At 42.5% G+C, this 14,211-nt stretch overlaps 6 non-coding genes across 6 annotated transcripts; 1 reads left to right on the top strand and 5 right to left on the bottom strand.

Moving 5' to 3' along the window:
* Positions 1-1,833: 1,833 nt before the first annotated feature.
* On the bottom strand, positions 1,834-1,915 carry TRNAS-GCU (transfer RNA serine (anticodon GCU)). The gene has a single exon. It is a non-coding gene; the product is annotated as a tRNA-Ser (tRNA).
* Positions 1,916-4,073: 2,158 nt separating this feature from the next.
* Positions 4,074-4,155, bottom strand: TRNAS-GCU (transfer RNA serine (anticodon GCU)). Its single transcript has one exon. It is a non-coding gene; the product is annotated as a tRNA-Ser (tRNA).
* Positions 4,156-6,313: 2,158 nt separating this feature from the next.
* TRNAS-GCU (transfer RNA serine (anticodon GCU)) lies at positions 6,314-6,395 on the bottom strand. Its single transcript has one exon. It is a non-coding gene; the product is annotated as a tRNA-Ser (tRNA).
* A 3,278-nt stretch (positions 6,396-9,673) lies between these two features.
* Positions 9,674-9,755, bottom strand: TRNAS-GCU (transfer RNA serine (anticodon GCU)). Its single transcript has one exon. It is a non-coding gene; the product is annotated as a tRNA-Ser (tRNA).
* Positions 9,756-10,363: 608 nt separating this feature from the next.
* TRNAT-AGU (transfer RNA threonine (anticodon AGU)) lies at positions 10,364-10,437 on the top strand. The gene has a single exon. It is a non-coding gene; the product is annotated as a tRNA-Thr (tRNA).
* A 1,476-nt stretch (positions 10,438-11,913) lies between these two features.
* TRNAS-GCU (transfer RNA serine (anticodon GCU)) lies at positions 11,914-11,995 on the bottom strand. The gene has a single exon. It is a non-coding gene; the product is annotated as a tRNA-Ser (tRNA).
* Positions 11,996-14,211: the final 2,216 nt, after the last annotated feature.

The raw sequence follows: 14,211 nt of genomic DNA, 5'->3' as shown, positions 1-14,211 counted from the left end.
GTCCCAAGCCGATTTCATTTAGAATTGTCACGATGCAAAATGACAGAGAACTGCATGCTGCTGCCAAGTATGTGATGGGACTCGACTTCCTTGCTGTTCTATAGTGGTAGCCACCTGAAACTACATGCTGCATAGGATCTGTTCACACTTAATTTGCCATCTCTGTGACAAATAGCAAAACTTAGAACCACTCCTCAAAATCATCCTACATTTAAAAATTCTTCTCCTGGATCATCATTGCCATCTTTCTGGTTTTCCACAGTTTTCCACAGTTTTGCTCATGGGCGCTGTGGCTTAGTTGGTTAAAGCACCTGTCTAGTAAACAGGAGATCCTGAGTTCAACTCTCAGCAGTGCCTTGTTCTCTTATTCTGCTCAATAATCAGCACTTTTTTCCAAAAGGGAGATGTTCACTAGCCAATGACATTAAAGATGCTCGTCCCACATCCCTAGAATACTCCACCCGAGTGGCAAAGAGTCAGCTCTGGTTTAGTTTTAACAAGTAGATGGTTGCAACGTTTTGCAAAATGTAGGATGGCATAAGGCACGATAAATTAGAGGTGCCGATTCACTATTGCCTGACTGATACGCTACATAATGCCTGTAAATATGTTTAGAGACTTCAATAGCATCCTTCTTGAACGGTGATGGTAAATTTTCTTCCTCGGGGCATTGCTTGCGCTGAGCATAGAGAATTTTCCAAAAAGAAATGATACGACGAGGATGGGATTGGAACCCATGCGTGCAGAGCACAATGGATTAGCAGTCCATCGCCTTAACCACTCGGCCACGCCGTCAACAAAAGTACTTTTACCGAACCCACATTTGGAAAACAGTCGTGATGATTCTTAGGCTTCATTTTCTTTCCACATGCAACAGCGCCGTACATCAGACATTGGCTCAGCAGGTCTTGTTTTACATCCAACGTGATGACCCATGCTAATGGCATAAATACTAAACATTCAGTCCTCTCTGCTTCTCATTTATGTTGGCATTTCCCTAGCATTCCCTAAATCTGTCAATTCTGCCTTCTATCTAACTTTTAAAGTAAAACAGGCCACAATTCATGCAAGGCAAATGCATGGATTACATACCTATGGACAAATTATCCATGTCTTTTCCAAAAAGGATCTTCCCAAGCCGATTTCATTTAGAATTGTCACGATGCAAAATGACAGAGAACTGCATGCTGCTGCCAAGTATGTCATGGGACTCGACTTCCTTGCTGTTCTATAGTGGTAGCCACCTGAAACTACATGCTGCATAGGATCTGTTCACACTTAATTTGCCATCTCTGTGACAAATAGCAAAACTTAGAACCACTCCTCAAAATCATCCTACATTTAAAAATTCTTCTCCTGGATCATCCTTGCCATCTTTCTGGTTTTCCACAGCTTTACTCATGGGCGCTGTGGCTTAGTTGGTTAAAGCGCCTGTCTAGTAAACGGGAGATCCTCAGTTCAACTCTCAGCAGTGCCTTGTTCTCTTATTCTGGTCAATAATCAGCTCTTTTTTCCAAAAGGGAGATGTTCACTAGCCAATGACATTAAAGATGCTCGTCCCACATCCGTAGAATACTCCACCCGAGTGGCAAAGAGTCAGCTCTGGTTTAGTTTTAACAAGTAGATGGTTGCAACGTTTTGCAAAATGTAGGATGGCATAAGGCACGATAAATTAGAGGTGCCGATTCACTATTGCCTGACTGATACGCTACATAATGCCTGTAAATATGTTTAGAGACTTCAATAGCATCCTTCTTGAACGGTGATGGTAAATTTTCTTCCTCGGGGCATTGCTTGCGCTGAGCATAGAGAATTTTCCAAAAAGGAATCATACGACGAGGATGGGATTCGAACCCATGCGTGCAGAGCACAATGGATTAGCAGTCCATCGCCTTAACCACTCGGCCACCCCGTCAACAAAAGTACCTTTACCGAACCCACATTTGGAAAACAGTCGTGATGATTCTTAGGCTTCATTTTCTTTCCACATGCAACAGCGCCGTACATCAGACATTGGCTCAGCAGGTCTTGTTTTACATCCAACGTGATGACCCATGCTAATGGCATAAATACTAAACATTCAGTCCTCTCTGCTTCTCATTTATGTTGGCATTTCCCTAGCATTCCCTAAATCTGTCAATTCTGCCTTCTATCTAACTTTTAAAGTAAAACAGGCCGCAATTCATGCAAGGCAAATGCATGGATTACATACCTATGGAGAAATTATCCATGTCTTTTCCAAAAAGGATCGTCCCAAGCCGATTTCATTTAGAATTGTCACGATGCAAAATGACAGAGAACTGCATGCTGCTGCCAAGTATGTGATGGGACTCGACTTCCTTGCTGTTCTATAGTGGTAGCCACCTGAAACTACATGCTGCATAGGATCTGTTCACACTTAATTTGCCATCTCTGTGACAAATAGCAAAACTTAGAACCACTCCTCAAAATCATCCTACATTTAAAAATTCTTCTCCTGGATCATCCTTGCCATCTTTCTGGTTTTCCACAGTTTTGCTCATGGGCGCTGTGGCTTAGTTGGTTAAAGCGCCTGTCTAGTAAACAGGAGATCCTGAGTTCAACTCTCAGCAGTGCCTTGTTCTCTTATTCTGCTCAATAATCAGCTTTTTTTTCCAAAAGGGAGATGTTCACTAGCCAATGACATTAAAGATGCTCGTCCCACATCCCTAGAATACTCCACCCGAGTGGCAAAGAGTCAGCTCTGGTTTAGTTTTAACAAGTAGATGGTTGCAACGTTTTGCAAAATGTAGGATGGCATAAGGCACGATAAATTAGAGGTGCCGATTCACTATTGCCTGACTGATACGCTACATAATGCCTGTAAATATGTTTAGAGACTTCAATAGCATCCTTCTTGAACGGTGATGGTAAATTTTCTTCCTCGGGGCATTGCTTGCGCTGAGCATAGAGAATTTTCCAAAAAGAAATGATACGACGAGGATGGGATTGGAACCCATGCGTGCAGAGCACAATGGATTAGCAGTCCATCGCCTTAACCACTCGGCCACGCCGTCAACAAAAGTACTTTTACCGAACCCACATTTGGAAAACAGTCGTGATGATTCTTAGGCTTCATTTTCTTTCCACATGCAACAGCGCCGTACATCAGACATTGGCTCAGCAGGTCTTGTTTTACATCCAACGTGATGACCCATGCTAATGGCATAAATACTAAACATTCAGTCCTCTCTGCTTCTCATTTATGTTGGCATTTCCCTAGCATTCCCTAAATCTGTCAATTCTGCCTTCTATCTAACTTTTAAAGTAAAACAGGCCACAATTCATGCAAGGCAAATGCATGGATTACATACCTATGGACAAATTATCCATGTCTTTTCCAAAAAGGATCTTCCCAAGCCGATTTCATTTAGAATTGTCACGATGCAAAATGACAGAGAACTGCATGCTGCTGCCAAGTATGTCATGGGACTCGACTTCCTTGCTGTTCTATAGTGGTAGCCACCTGAAACTACATGCTGCATAGGATCTGTTCACACTTAATTTGCCATCTCTGTGACAAATAGCAAAACTTAGAACCACTCCTCAAAATCATCCTACATTTAAAAATTCTTCTCCTGGATCATCCTTGCCATCTTTCTGGTTTTCCACAGCTTTACTCATGGGCGCTGTGGCTTAGTTGGTTAAAGCGCCTGTCTAGTAAACGGGAGATCCTCAGTTCAACTCTCAGCAGTGCCTTGTTCTCTTATTCTGGTCAATAATCAGCTCTTTTTTCCAAAAGGGAGATGTTCACTAGCCAATGACATTAAAGATGCTCGTCCCACATCCGTAGAATACTCCACCCGAGTGGCAAAGAGTCAGCTCTGGTTTAGTTTTAACAAGTAGATGGTTGCAACGTTTTGCAAAATGTAGGATGGCATAAGGCACGATAAATTAGAGGTGCCGATTCACTATTGCCTGACTGATACGCTACATAATGCCTGTAAATATGTTTAGAGACTTCAATAGCATCCTTCTTGAACGGTGATGGTAAATTTTCTTCCTCGGGGCATTGCTTGCGCTGAGCATAGAGAATTTTCCAAAAAGGAATCATACGACGAGGATGGGATTCGAACCCATGCGTGCAGAGCACAATGGATTAGCAGTCCATCGCCTTAACCACTCGGCCACCCCGTCAACAAAAGTACCTTTACCGAACCCACATTTGGAAAACAGTCGTGATGATTCTTAGGCTTCATTTTCTTTCCACATGCAACAGCGCCGTACATCAGACATTGGCTCAGCAGGTCTTGTTTTACATCCAACGTGATGACCCATGCTAATGGCATAAATACTAAACATTCAGTCCTCTCTGCTTCTCATTTATGTTGGCATTTCCCTAGCATTCCCTAAATCTGTCAATTCTGCCTTCTATCTAACTTTTAAAGTAAAACAGGCCGCAATTCATGCAAGGCAAATGCATGGATTACATACCTATGGAGAAATTATCCATGTCTTTTCCAAAAAGGATCGTCCCAAGCCGATTTCATTTAGAATTGTCACGATGCAAAATGACAGAGAACTGCATGCTGCTGCCAAGTATGTGATGGGACTCGACTTCCTTGCTGTTCTATAGTGGTAGCCACCTGAAACTACATGCTGCATAGGATCTGTTCACACTTAATTTGCCATCTCTGTGACAAATAGCAAAACTTAGAACCACTCCTCAAAATCATCCTACATTTAAAAATTCTTCTCCTGGATCATCCTTGCCATCTTTCTGGTTTTCCACAGTTTTGCTCATGGGCGCTGTGGCTTAGTTGGTTAAAGCGCCTGTCTAGTAAACAGGAGATCCTGAGTTCAACTCTCAGCAGTGCCTTGTTCTCTTATTCTGCTCAATAATCAGCTTTTTTTTCCAAAAGGGAGATGTTCACTAGCCAATGACATTAAAGATGCTCGTCCCACATCCCTAGAATACTCCACCCGAGTGGCAAAGAGTCAGCTCTGGTTTAGTTTTAACAAGTAGATGGTTGCAACGTTTTGCAAAATGTAGGATGGCATAAGGCACGATAAATTAGAGGTGCCGATTCACTATTGCCTGACTGATACGCTACATAATGCCTGTAAATATGTTTAGAGACTTCAATAGCATCCTTCTTGAACGGCGATGGTAAATTTTCTTCCTCGGGGCATTGCTTGCGCTGAGCATAGAGAATTTTCCAAAAAGAAATGATACGACGAGGATGGGATTGGAACCCATGCGTGCAGAGCACAATGGATTAGCAGTCCATCGCCTTAACCACTCGGCCACGCCGTCAACAAAAGTACTTTTACCGAACCCACATTTGGAAAACAGTCGTGATGATTCTTAGGCTTCATTTTCTTTCCACATGCAACAGCGCCGTACATCAGACATTGGCTCAGCAGGTCTTGTTTTACATCCAACGTGATGACCCATGCTAATGGCATAAATACTAAACATTCAGTCCTCTCTGCTTCTCATTTATGTTGGCATTTCCCTAGCATTCCCTAAATCTGTCAATTCTGCCTTCTATCTAACTTTTAAAGTAAAACAGGCCACAATTCATGCAAGGCAAATGCATGGATTACATACCTATGGACAAATTATCCATGTCTTTTCCAAAAAGGATCTTCCCAAGCCGATTTCATTTAGAATTGTCACGATGCAAAATGACAGAGAACTGCATGCTGCTGCCAAGTATGTCATGGGACTCGACTTCCTTGCTGTTCTATAGTGGTAGCCACCTGAAACTACATGCTGCATAGGATCTGTTCACACTTAATTTGCCATCTCTGTGACAAATAGCAAAACTTAGAACCACTCCTCAAAATCATCCTACATTTAAAAATTCTTCTCCTGGATCATCCTTGCCATCTTTCTGGTTTTCCACAGCTTTACTCATGGGCGCTGTGGCTTAGTTGGTTAAAGCGCCTGTCTAGTAAACGGGAGATCCTCAGTTCAACTCTCAGCAGTGCCTTGTTCTCTTATTCTGGTCAATAATCAGCTCTTTTTTCCAAAAGGGAGATGTTCACTAGCCAATGACATTAAAGATGCTCGTCCCACATCCGTAGAATACTCCACCCGAGTGGCAAAGAGTCAGCTCTGGTTTAGTTTTAACAAGTAGATGGTTGCAACGTTTTGCAAAATGTAGGATGGCATAAGGCACGATAAATTAGAGGTGCCGATTCACTATTGCCTGACTGATACGCTACATAATGCCTGTAAATATGTTTAGAGACTTCAATAGCATCCTTCTTGAACGGTGATGGTAAATTTTCTTCCTCGGGGCATTGCTTGCGCTGAGCATAGAGAATTTTCCAAAAAGGAATCATACGACGAGGATGGGATTCGAACCCATGCGTGCAGAGCACAATGGATTAGCAGTCCATCGCCTTAACCACTCGGCCACCCCGTCAACAAAAGTACCTTTACCGAACCCACATTTGGAAAACAGTCGTGATGATTCTTAGGCTTCATTTTCTTTCCACATGCAACAGCGCCGTACATCAGACATTGGCTCAGCAGGTCTTGTTTTACATCCAACGTGATGACCCATGCTAATGGCATAAATACTAAACATTCAGTCCTCTCTGCTTCTCATTTATGTTGGCATTTCCCTAGCATTCCCTAAATCTGTCAATTCTGCCTTCTATCTAACTTTTAAAGTAAAACAGGCCGCAATTCATGCAAGGCAAATGCATGGATTACATACCTATGGAGAAATTATCCATGTCTTTTCCAAAAAGGATCGTCCCAAGCCGATTTCATTTAGAATTGTCACGATGCAAAATGACAGAGAACTGCATGCTGCTGCCAAGTATGTGATGGGACTCGACTTCCTTGCTGTTCTATAGTGGTAGCCACCTGAAACTACATGCTGCATAGGATCTGTTCACACTTAATTTGCCATCTCTGTGACAAATAGCAAAACTTAGAACCACTCCTCAAAATCATCCTACATTTAAAAATTCTTCTCCTGGATCATCCTTGCCATCTTTCTGGTTTTCCACAGTTTTGCTCATGGGCGCTGTGGCTTAGTTGGTTAAAGGGCCTGTCTAGTAAACAGGAGATCCTGAGTTCAACTCTCAGCAGTGCCTTGTTCTCTTATTCTGCTCAATAATCAGCACTTTTTTCCAAAAGGGAGATGTTCACTAGCCAATGACATTAAAGATGCTCGTCCCACATCCCTAGAATACTCCACCCGAGTGGCAAAGAGTCAGCTCTGGTTTAGTTTTAACAAGTAGATGGTTGCAACGTTTTGCAAAATGTAGGATGGCATAAGGCACGATAAATTAGAGGTGCCGATTCACTATTGCCTGACTGATACGCTACATAATGCCTGTAAATATGTTTAGAGACTTCAATAGCATCCTTCTTGAACGGTGATGGTAAATCTTCTTCCTCGGGGCATTGCTTGCGCTGAGCATAGAGAATTTTCCAAAAAGAAATCATACGACGAGGATGGGATTCGATCCCATGCGTGCAGAGCACAATGGATTAGCAGTCCATCGCCTTAACCACTCGGCCACCCCGTCAACAAAAGTACCTTTACCGAACCCACATTTGGAAAACAGTCGTGATGATTCTTAGGCTTCATTTTCTTTCCACATGCAACAGCGCCGTACATCAGACATTGGCTCAGCAGGTCTTGTTTTACATCCAACGTGATGACCCATGCTAATGGCATAAATACTAAACATTCAGTCCTCTCTGCTTCTCATTTATGTTGGCATTTCCCTAGCATTCCCTAAATCTGTCAATTCTGCCTTCTATCTAACTTTTAAAGTAAAACAGGCCACAATTCATGCAAGGCAAATGCATGGATTACATACCTATGGAGAAATTATCCATGTCTTTTCCAAAAAGGATCGTCCCAAGCCGATTTCATTTAGAATTGTCACGATGCAAAATGACAGAGAACTGCATGCTGCTGCCAAGTATGTGATGGGACTCGACTTCCTTGCTGTTCTATAGTGGTAGCCACCTGAAACTACATGCTGCATAGGATCTGTTCACACTTAATTTGCCATCTCTGTGACAAATAGCAAAACTTAGAACCACTCCTCAAAATCATCCTACATTTAAAAATTCTTCTCCTGGATCATCCTTGCCATCTTTCTGGTTTTCCACAGTTTTGCTCATGGGCGCTGTGGCTTAGTTGGTTAAAGGGCCTGTCTAGTAAACAGGAGATCCTGAGTTCAACTCTCAGCAGTGCCTTGTTCTCTTATTCTGCTCAATAATCAGCACTTTTTTCCAAAAGGGAGATGTTCACTAGCCAATGACATTAAAGATGCTCGTCCCACATCCCTAGAATACTCCACCCGAGTGGCAAAGAGTCAGCTCTGGTTTAGTTTTAACAAGTAGATGGTTGCAACGTTTTGCAAAATGTAGGATGGCATAAGGCACGATAAATTAGAGGTGCCGATTCACTATTGCCTGACTGATACGCTACATAATGCCTGTAAATATGTTTAGAGACTTCAATAGCATCCTTCTTGAACGGTGATGGTAAATCTTCTTCCTCGGGGCATTGCTTGCGCTGAGCATAGAGAATTTTCCAAAAAGAAATCATACGACGAGGATGGGATTCGATCCCATGCGTGCAGAGCACAATGGATTAGCAGTCCATCGCCTTAACCACTCGGCCACCCCGTCAACAAAAGTACCTTTACCGAACCCACATTTGGAAAACAGTCGTGATGATTCTTAGGCTTCATTTTCTTTCCACATGCAACAGCGCCGTACATCAGACATTGGCTCAGCAGGTCTTGTTTTACATCCAACGTGATGACCCATGCTAATGGCATAAATACTAAACATTCAGTCCTCTCTGCTTCTCATTTATGTTGGCATTTCCCTAGCATTCCCTAAATCTGTCAATTCTGCCTTCTATCTAACTTTTAAAGTAAAACAGGCCACAATTCATGCAAGGCAAATGCATGGATTACATACCTATGGAGAAATTATCCATGTCTTTTCCAAAAAGGATCGTCCCAAGCCGATTTCATTTAGAATTGTCACGATGCAAAATGACAGAGAACTGCATGCTGCTGCCAAGTATGTGATGGGACTCGACTTCCTTGCTGTTCTATAGTGGTAGCCACCTGAAACTACATGCTGCATAGGATCTGTTCACACTTAATTTGCCATCTCTGTGACAAATAGCAAAACTTAGAACCACTCCTCAAAATCATCCTACATTTAAAAATTCTTCTCCTGGATCATCCTTGCCATCTTTCTGGTTTTCCACAGTTTTGCTCATGGGCGCTGTGGCTTAGTTGGTTAAAGCGCCTGTCTAGTAAACAGGAGATCCTGAGTTCAACTCTCAGCAGTGCCTTGTTCTCTTATTCTGCTCAATAATCAGCACTTTTTTCCAAAAGGGAGATGTTCACTAGCCAATGACATTAAAGATGCTCGTCCCACATCCCTAGAATACTCCACCCGAGTGGCAAAGAGTCAGCTCTGGTTTAGTTTTAACAAGTAGATGGTTGCAACGTTTTGCAAAATGTAGGATGGCATAAGGCACGATAAATTAGAGGTGCCGATTCACTATTGCCTGACTGATACGCTACATAATGCCTGTAAATATGTTTAGAGACTTCAATAGCATCCTTCTTGAACGGTGATGGTAAATTTTCTTCCTCGGGGCATTGCTTGCGCTGAGCATAGAGAATTTTCCAAAAGAAAATCATACGACGAGGATGGGATTCGAACCCATGCGTGCAGAGCACAATGGATTAGCAGTCCATCGCCTTAACCACTCGGCCACCCCGTCAATGAAAGTACTTTTACCGAACCCACATTTAGAAAACAGTCGTGATGATTCTTAGGCTTCATTTTCTTTCCACATGCAACAGCGCCGTACATCAGACATTGGCTCAGCAGGTCTTGTTTTACATCCAACGTGATGACCCATGCTAATGGCATAAATACTAAACATCCAGTCCTCTCTGCTTCTCATTTATGTTGGCATTTCCCTAGCATTCCCTAAATCTGTCAATTCTGCCTTCTATCTAACTTTTAAAGTAAAACAGGCCACAATTCATGCAAGGCAAATGCATGGATTACATACCTATGGACAAATTATCCATGTCTTTTCCAAAAAGGATCGTCCCAAGCCGATTTCATTTAGAATTGTCACGATGCAAAATGACAGAGAACTGCATGCTGCTGCCAAGTATGTGATGGGACTCGACTTCCTTGCTGTTCTATAGTGGTAGCCACCTGAAACTACATGCTGCATAGGATCTGTTCACACTTAATTTGCCATCTCTGTGACAAATAGCAAAACTTAGAACCACTCCTCAAAATCATCCTACATTTAAAAATTCTTCTCCTGGATCATCCTTGCCATCTTTCTGGTTTTCCACAGTTTTGCTCATGGGCACTGTGGCTTAGTTGGTTAAAGCGCCTGTCTAGTAAACAGGAGATCCTGAGTTCAACTCTCAGCAGTGCCTTGTTCTCTTATTCTGCTCAATAATCAGCTTTTTTTTCCAAAAGGGAGATGTTCACTAGCCAATGACATTAAAGATGCTCGTCCCACATCCCTAGAATACTCCACCCGAGTGGCAAAGAGTCAGCTCTGGTTTAGTTTTAACAAGTAGATGGTTGCAACGTTTTGCAAAATGTAGGATGGCATAAGGCACGATAAATTAGAGGTGCCGATTCACTATTGCCTGACTGATACGCTACATAATGCCTGTAAATATGTTTAGAGACTTCAATAGCATCCTTCTTGAACGGTGATGGTAAATTTTCTTCCTCGGGGCATTGCTTGCGCTGAGCATAGAGAATTTTCCAAAAAGGAATCATACGACGAGGATGGGATTCGAACCCATGCAAGCAGAGCACAATGGATTAGCAGTCCATCGCCTTAACTACTCGGCCACCCCGTCAACTAAAATACCTTTACCGAACCCACATTTGGAAAACAGTCGTGATGATTCTTAGGCTTCATTTTCTTTCCACATGCAACAGCACCGTACATCAGACATTGGCTCAGCAGGTCTTGTTTTACATCCAACGTGATGACCCATGCTAATGGCATAAATACTAAACATTCAGTCCTCTCTGCTTCTCATTTATGTTGGCATTTCCCTAGCATTCCCTAAATCTGTCAATTCTGCCTTCTATCTAACTTTTAAAGTAAAACAGGCCACAATTCATGCAAGGCAAATGCATGGATTACATACCTATGGACAAATTATCCATGTCTTTTCCAAAAAGGATCGTCCCAAGCCGATTTCATTTAGAATTGTCACGATGCAAAATGACAGAGAACTGCATGCTGCTGCCAAGTATGTCATGGGACTCGACTTCCTTGCTGTTCTATAGTGGTAGCCACCTGAAACTACATGCTGCATAGGATCTGTTCACACTTAATTTGCCATCTCTGTGACAAATAGCAAAACTTAGAACCATTCCTCAAAATCATCCTACATTTAAAAATTCTTCTCCTGGATCATCCTTGCCATCTTTCTGGTTTTCCACAGCTTTGCTCATGGGTGCTGTGGCTTAGTTGGTTAAAGCGCCTGTCTAGTAAACGGGAGATCCTCAGTTCAACTCTCAGCAGTGCCTTGTTCTCTTATTCTGCTCAATAATCAGCTCTTTTTTCCAAAAGGGAGATGTTTACTAGCCAATGACATTAAAGATGCTCGTCCCACATCCGTAGAATACTCCACCCGAGTGGCAAAGAGTCAGCTCTGGTTTAGTTTTAACAAGTAGATAGTTGCAACGTTTTGCAAAATGTAGGATGGCATAAGGCACGATAAATTAGAGGTGCCGATTCACTATTGCCTGACTGATACGCTACATAATGCCTGTAAATATGTTTAGAGACTTCAATAGCATCCTTCTTGAACGGTGATGGTAAATTTTCTTCCTCGGGGCATTGCTTGCGCTGAGCATAGAGAATTTTCCAAAAAGGAATCATACGACGAGGATGGGATTCGAACCCATGCGTGCAGAGCACAATGGATTAGCAGTCCATCGCCTTAACCACTCGGCCACCCCGTCAACAAAAGTACCTTTACCGAACCCACATTTGGAAAACAGTCGTGATGATTCTTAGGCTTCATTTTCTTTCCACATGCAACAGCGCCGTACATCAGACATTGGCTCAGCAGGTCTTGTTTTACATCCAACGTGATGACCCATGCTAATGGCATAAATACTAAACATTCAGTCCTCTCTGCTTCTCATTTATGTTGGCATTTCCCTAGCATTCCCTAAATCTGTCAATTCTGCCTTCTATCTAACTTTTAAAGTAAAACAGGCCACAATTCATGCAAGGCAAATGCATGGATTACATACCTATGGACAAATTATCCATGTCTTTTCCAAAAAGGATCGTCCCAAGCCGATTTCATTTAGAATTGTCACGATGCAAAATGACAGAGAACTGCATGCTGCTGCCAAGTATGTGATGGGACTCGACTTCCTTGCTGTTCTATAGTGGTAGCCACCTGAAACTACATGCTGCATAGGATCTGTTCACACTTAATTTGCCATCTCTGTGACAAATAGCAAAACTTAGAACCACTCCTCAAAATCATCCTACATTTAAAAATTCTTCTCCTGGATCATCATTGCCATCTTTCTGGTTTTCCACAGTTTTCCACAGTTTTGCTCATGGGCGCTGTGGCTTAGTTGGTTAAAGCGCCTGTCTAGTAAACAGGAGATCCTGAGTTCAACTCTCAGCAGTGCCTTGTTCTCTTATTCTGCTCAATAATCAGCACTTTTTTCCAAAAGGGAGATGTTCACTAGCCAATGACATTAAAGATGCTCGTCCCACATCCCTAGAATACTCCACCCGAGTGGCAAAGAGTCAGCTCTGGTTTAGTTTTAACAAGTAGATGGTTGCAACGTTTTGCAAAATGTAGGATGGCATAAGGCACGATAAATTAGAGGTGCCGATTCACTATTGCCTGACTGATACGCTACATAATGCCTGTAAATATGTTTAGAGACTTCAATAGCATCCTTCTTGAACGGTGATGGTAAATCTTCTTCCTCGGGGCATTGCTTGCGCTGAGCATAGAGAATTTTCCAAAAAGAAATCATACGACGAGGATGGGATTCGATCCCATGCGTGCAGAGCACAATGGATTAGCAGTCCATCGCCTTAACCACTCGGCCACCCCGTCAACAAAAGTACCTTTACCGAACCCACATTTGGAAAACAGTCGTGATGATTCTTAGGCTTCATTTTCTTTCCACATGCAACAGCGCCGTACATCAGACATTGGCTCAGCAGGTCTTGTTTTACATCCAACGTGATGACCCATGCTAATGGCATAAATACTAAACATTCAGTCCTCTCTGCTTCTCATTTATGTTGGCATTTCCCTAGCATTCCCTAAATCTGTCAATTCTGCCTTCTATCTAACTTTTAAAGTAAAACAGGCCACAATTCATGCAAGGCAAATGCATGGATTACATACCTATGGAGAAATTATCCATGTCTTTTCCAAAAAGGATCGTCCCAAGCCGATTTCATTTAGAATTGTCACGATGCAAAATGACAGAGAACTGCATGCTGCTGCCAAGTATGTGATGGGACTCGACTTCCTTGCTGTTCTATAGTGGTAGCCACCTGAAACTACATGCTGCATAGGATCTGTTCACACTTAATTTGCCATCTCTGTGACAAATAGCAAAACTTAGAACCACTCCTCAAAATCATCCTACATTTAAAAATTCTTCTCCTGGATCATCCTTGCCATCTTTCTGGTTTTCCACAGTTTTGCTCATGGGCGCTGTGGCTTAGTTGGTTAAAGCGCCTGTCTAGTAAACAGGAGATCCTGAGTTCAACTCTCAGCAGTGCCTTGTTCTCTTATTCTGCTCAATAATCAGCACTTTTTTCCAAAAGGGAGATGTTCACTAGCCAATGACATTAAAGATGCTCGTCCCACATCCCTAGAATACTCCACCCGAGTGGCAAAGAGTCAGCTCTGGTTTAGTTTTAACAAGTAGATGGTTGCAACGTTTTGCAAAATGTAGGATGGCATAAGGCACGATAAATTAGAGGTGCCGATTCACTATTGCCTGACTGATACGCTACATAATGCCTGTAAATATGTTTAGAGACTTCAATAGCATCCTTCTTGAACGGTGATGGTAAATTTTCTTCCTCGGGGCATTGCTTGCGCTGAGCATAGAGAATTTTCCAAAAGAAAATCATACGACGAGGATGGGATTCGAACCCATGCGTGCAGAGCACAATTGATTAG

This window comes from Eleutherodactylus coqui, unplaced genomic scaffold, assembly GCF_035609145.1.
Source record: "Eleutherodactylus coqui strain aEleCoq1 unplaced genomic scaffold, aEleCoq1.hap1 HAP1_SCAFFOLD_456, whole genome shotgun sequence".
NCBI classification, from domain to species: Eukaryota; Metazoa; Chordata; class Amphibia; order Anura; family Eleutherodactylidae; genus Eleutherodactylus; species Eleutherodactylus coqui.
This window is presented reverse-complemented; position numbering and strand designations above follow the sequence as displayed.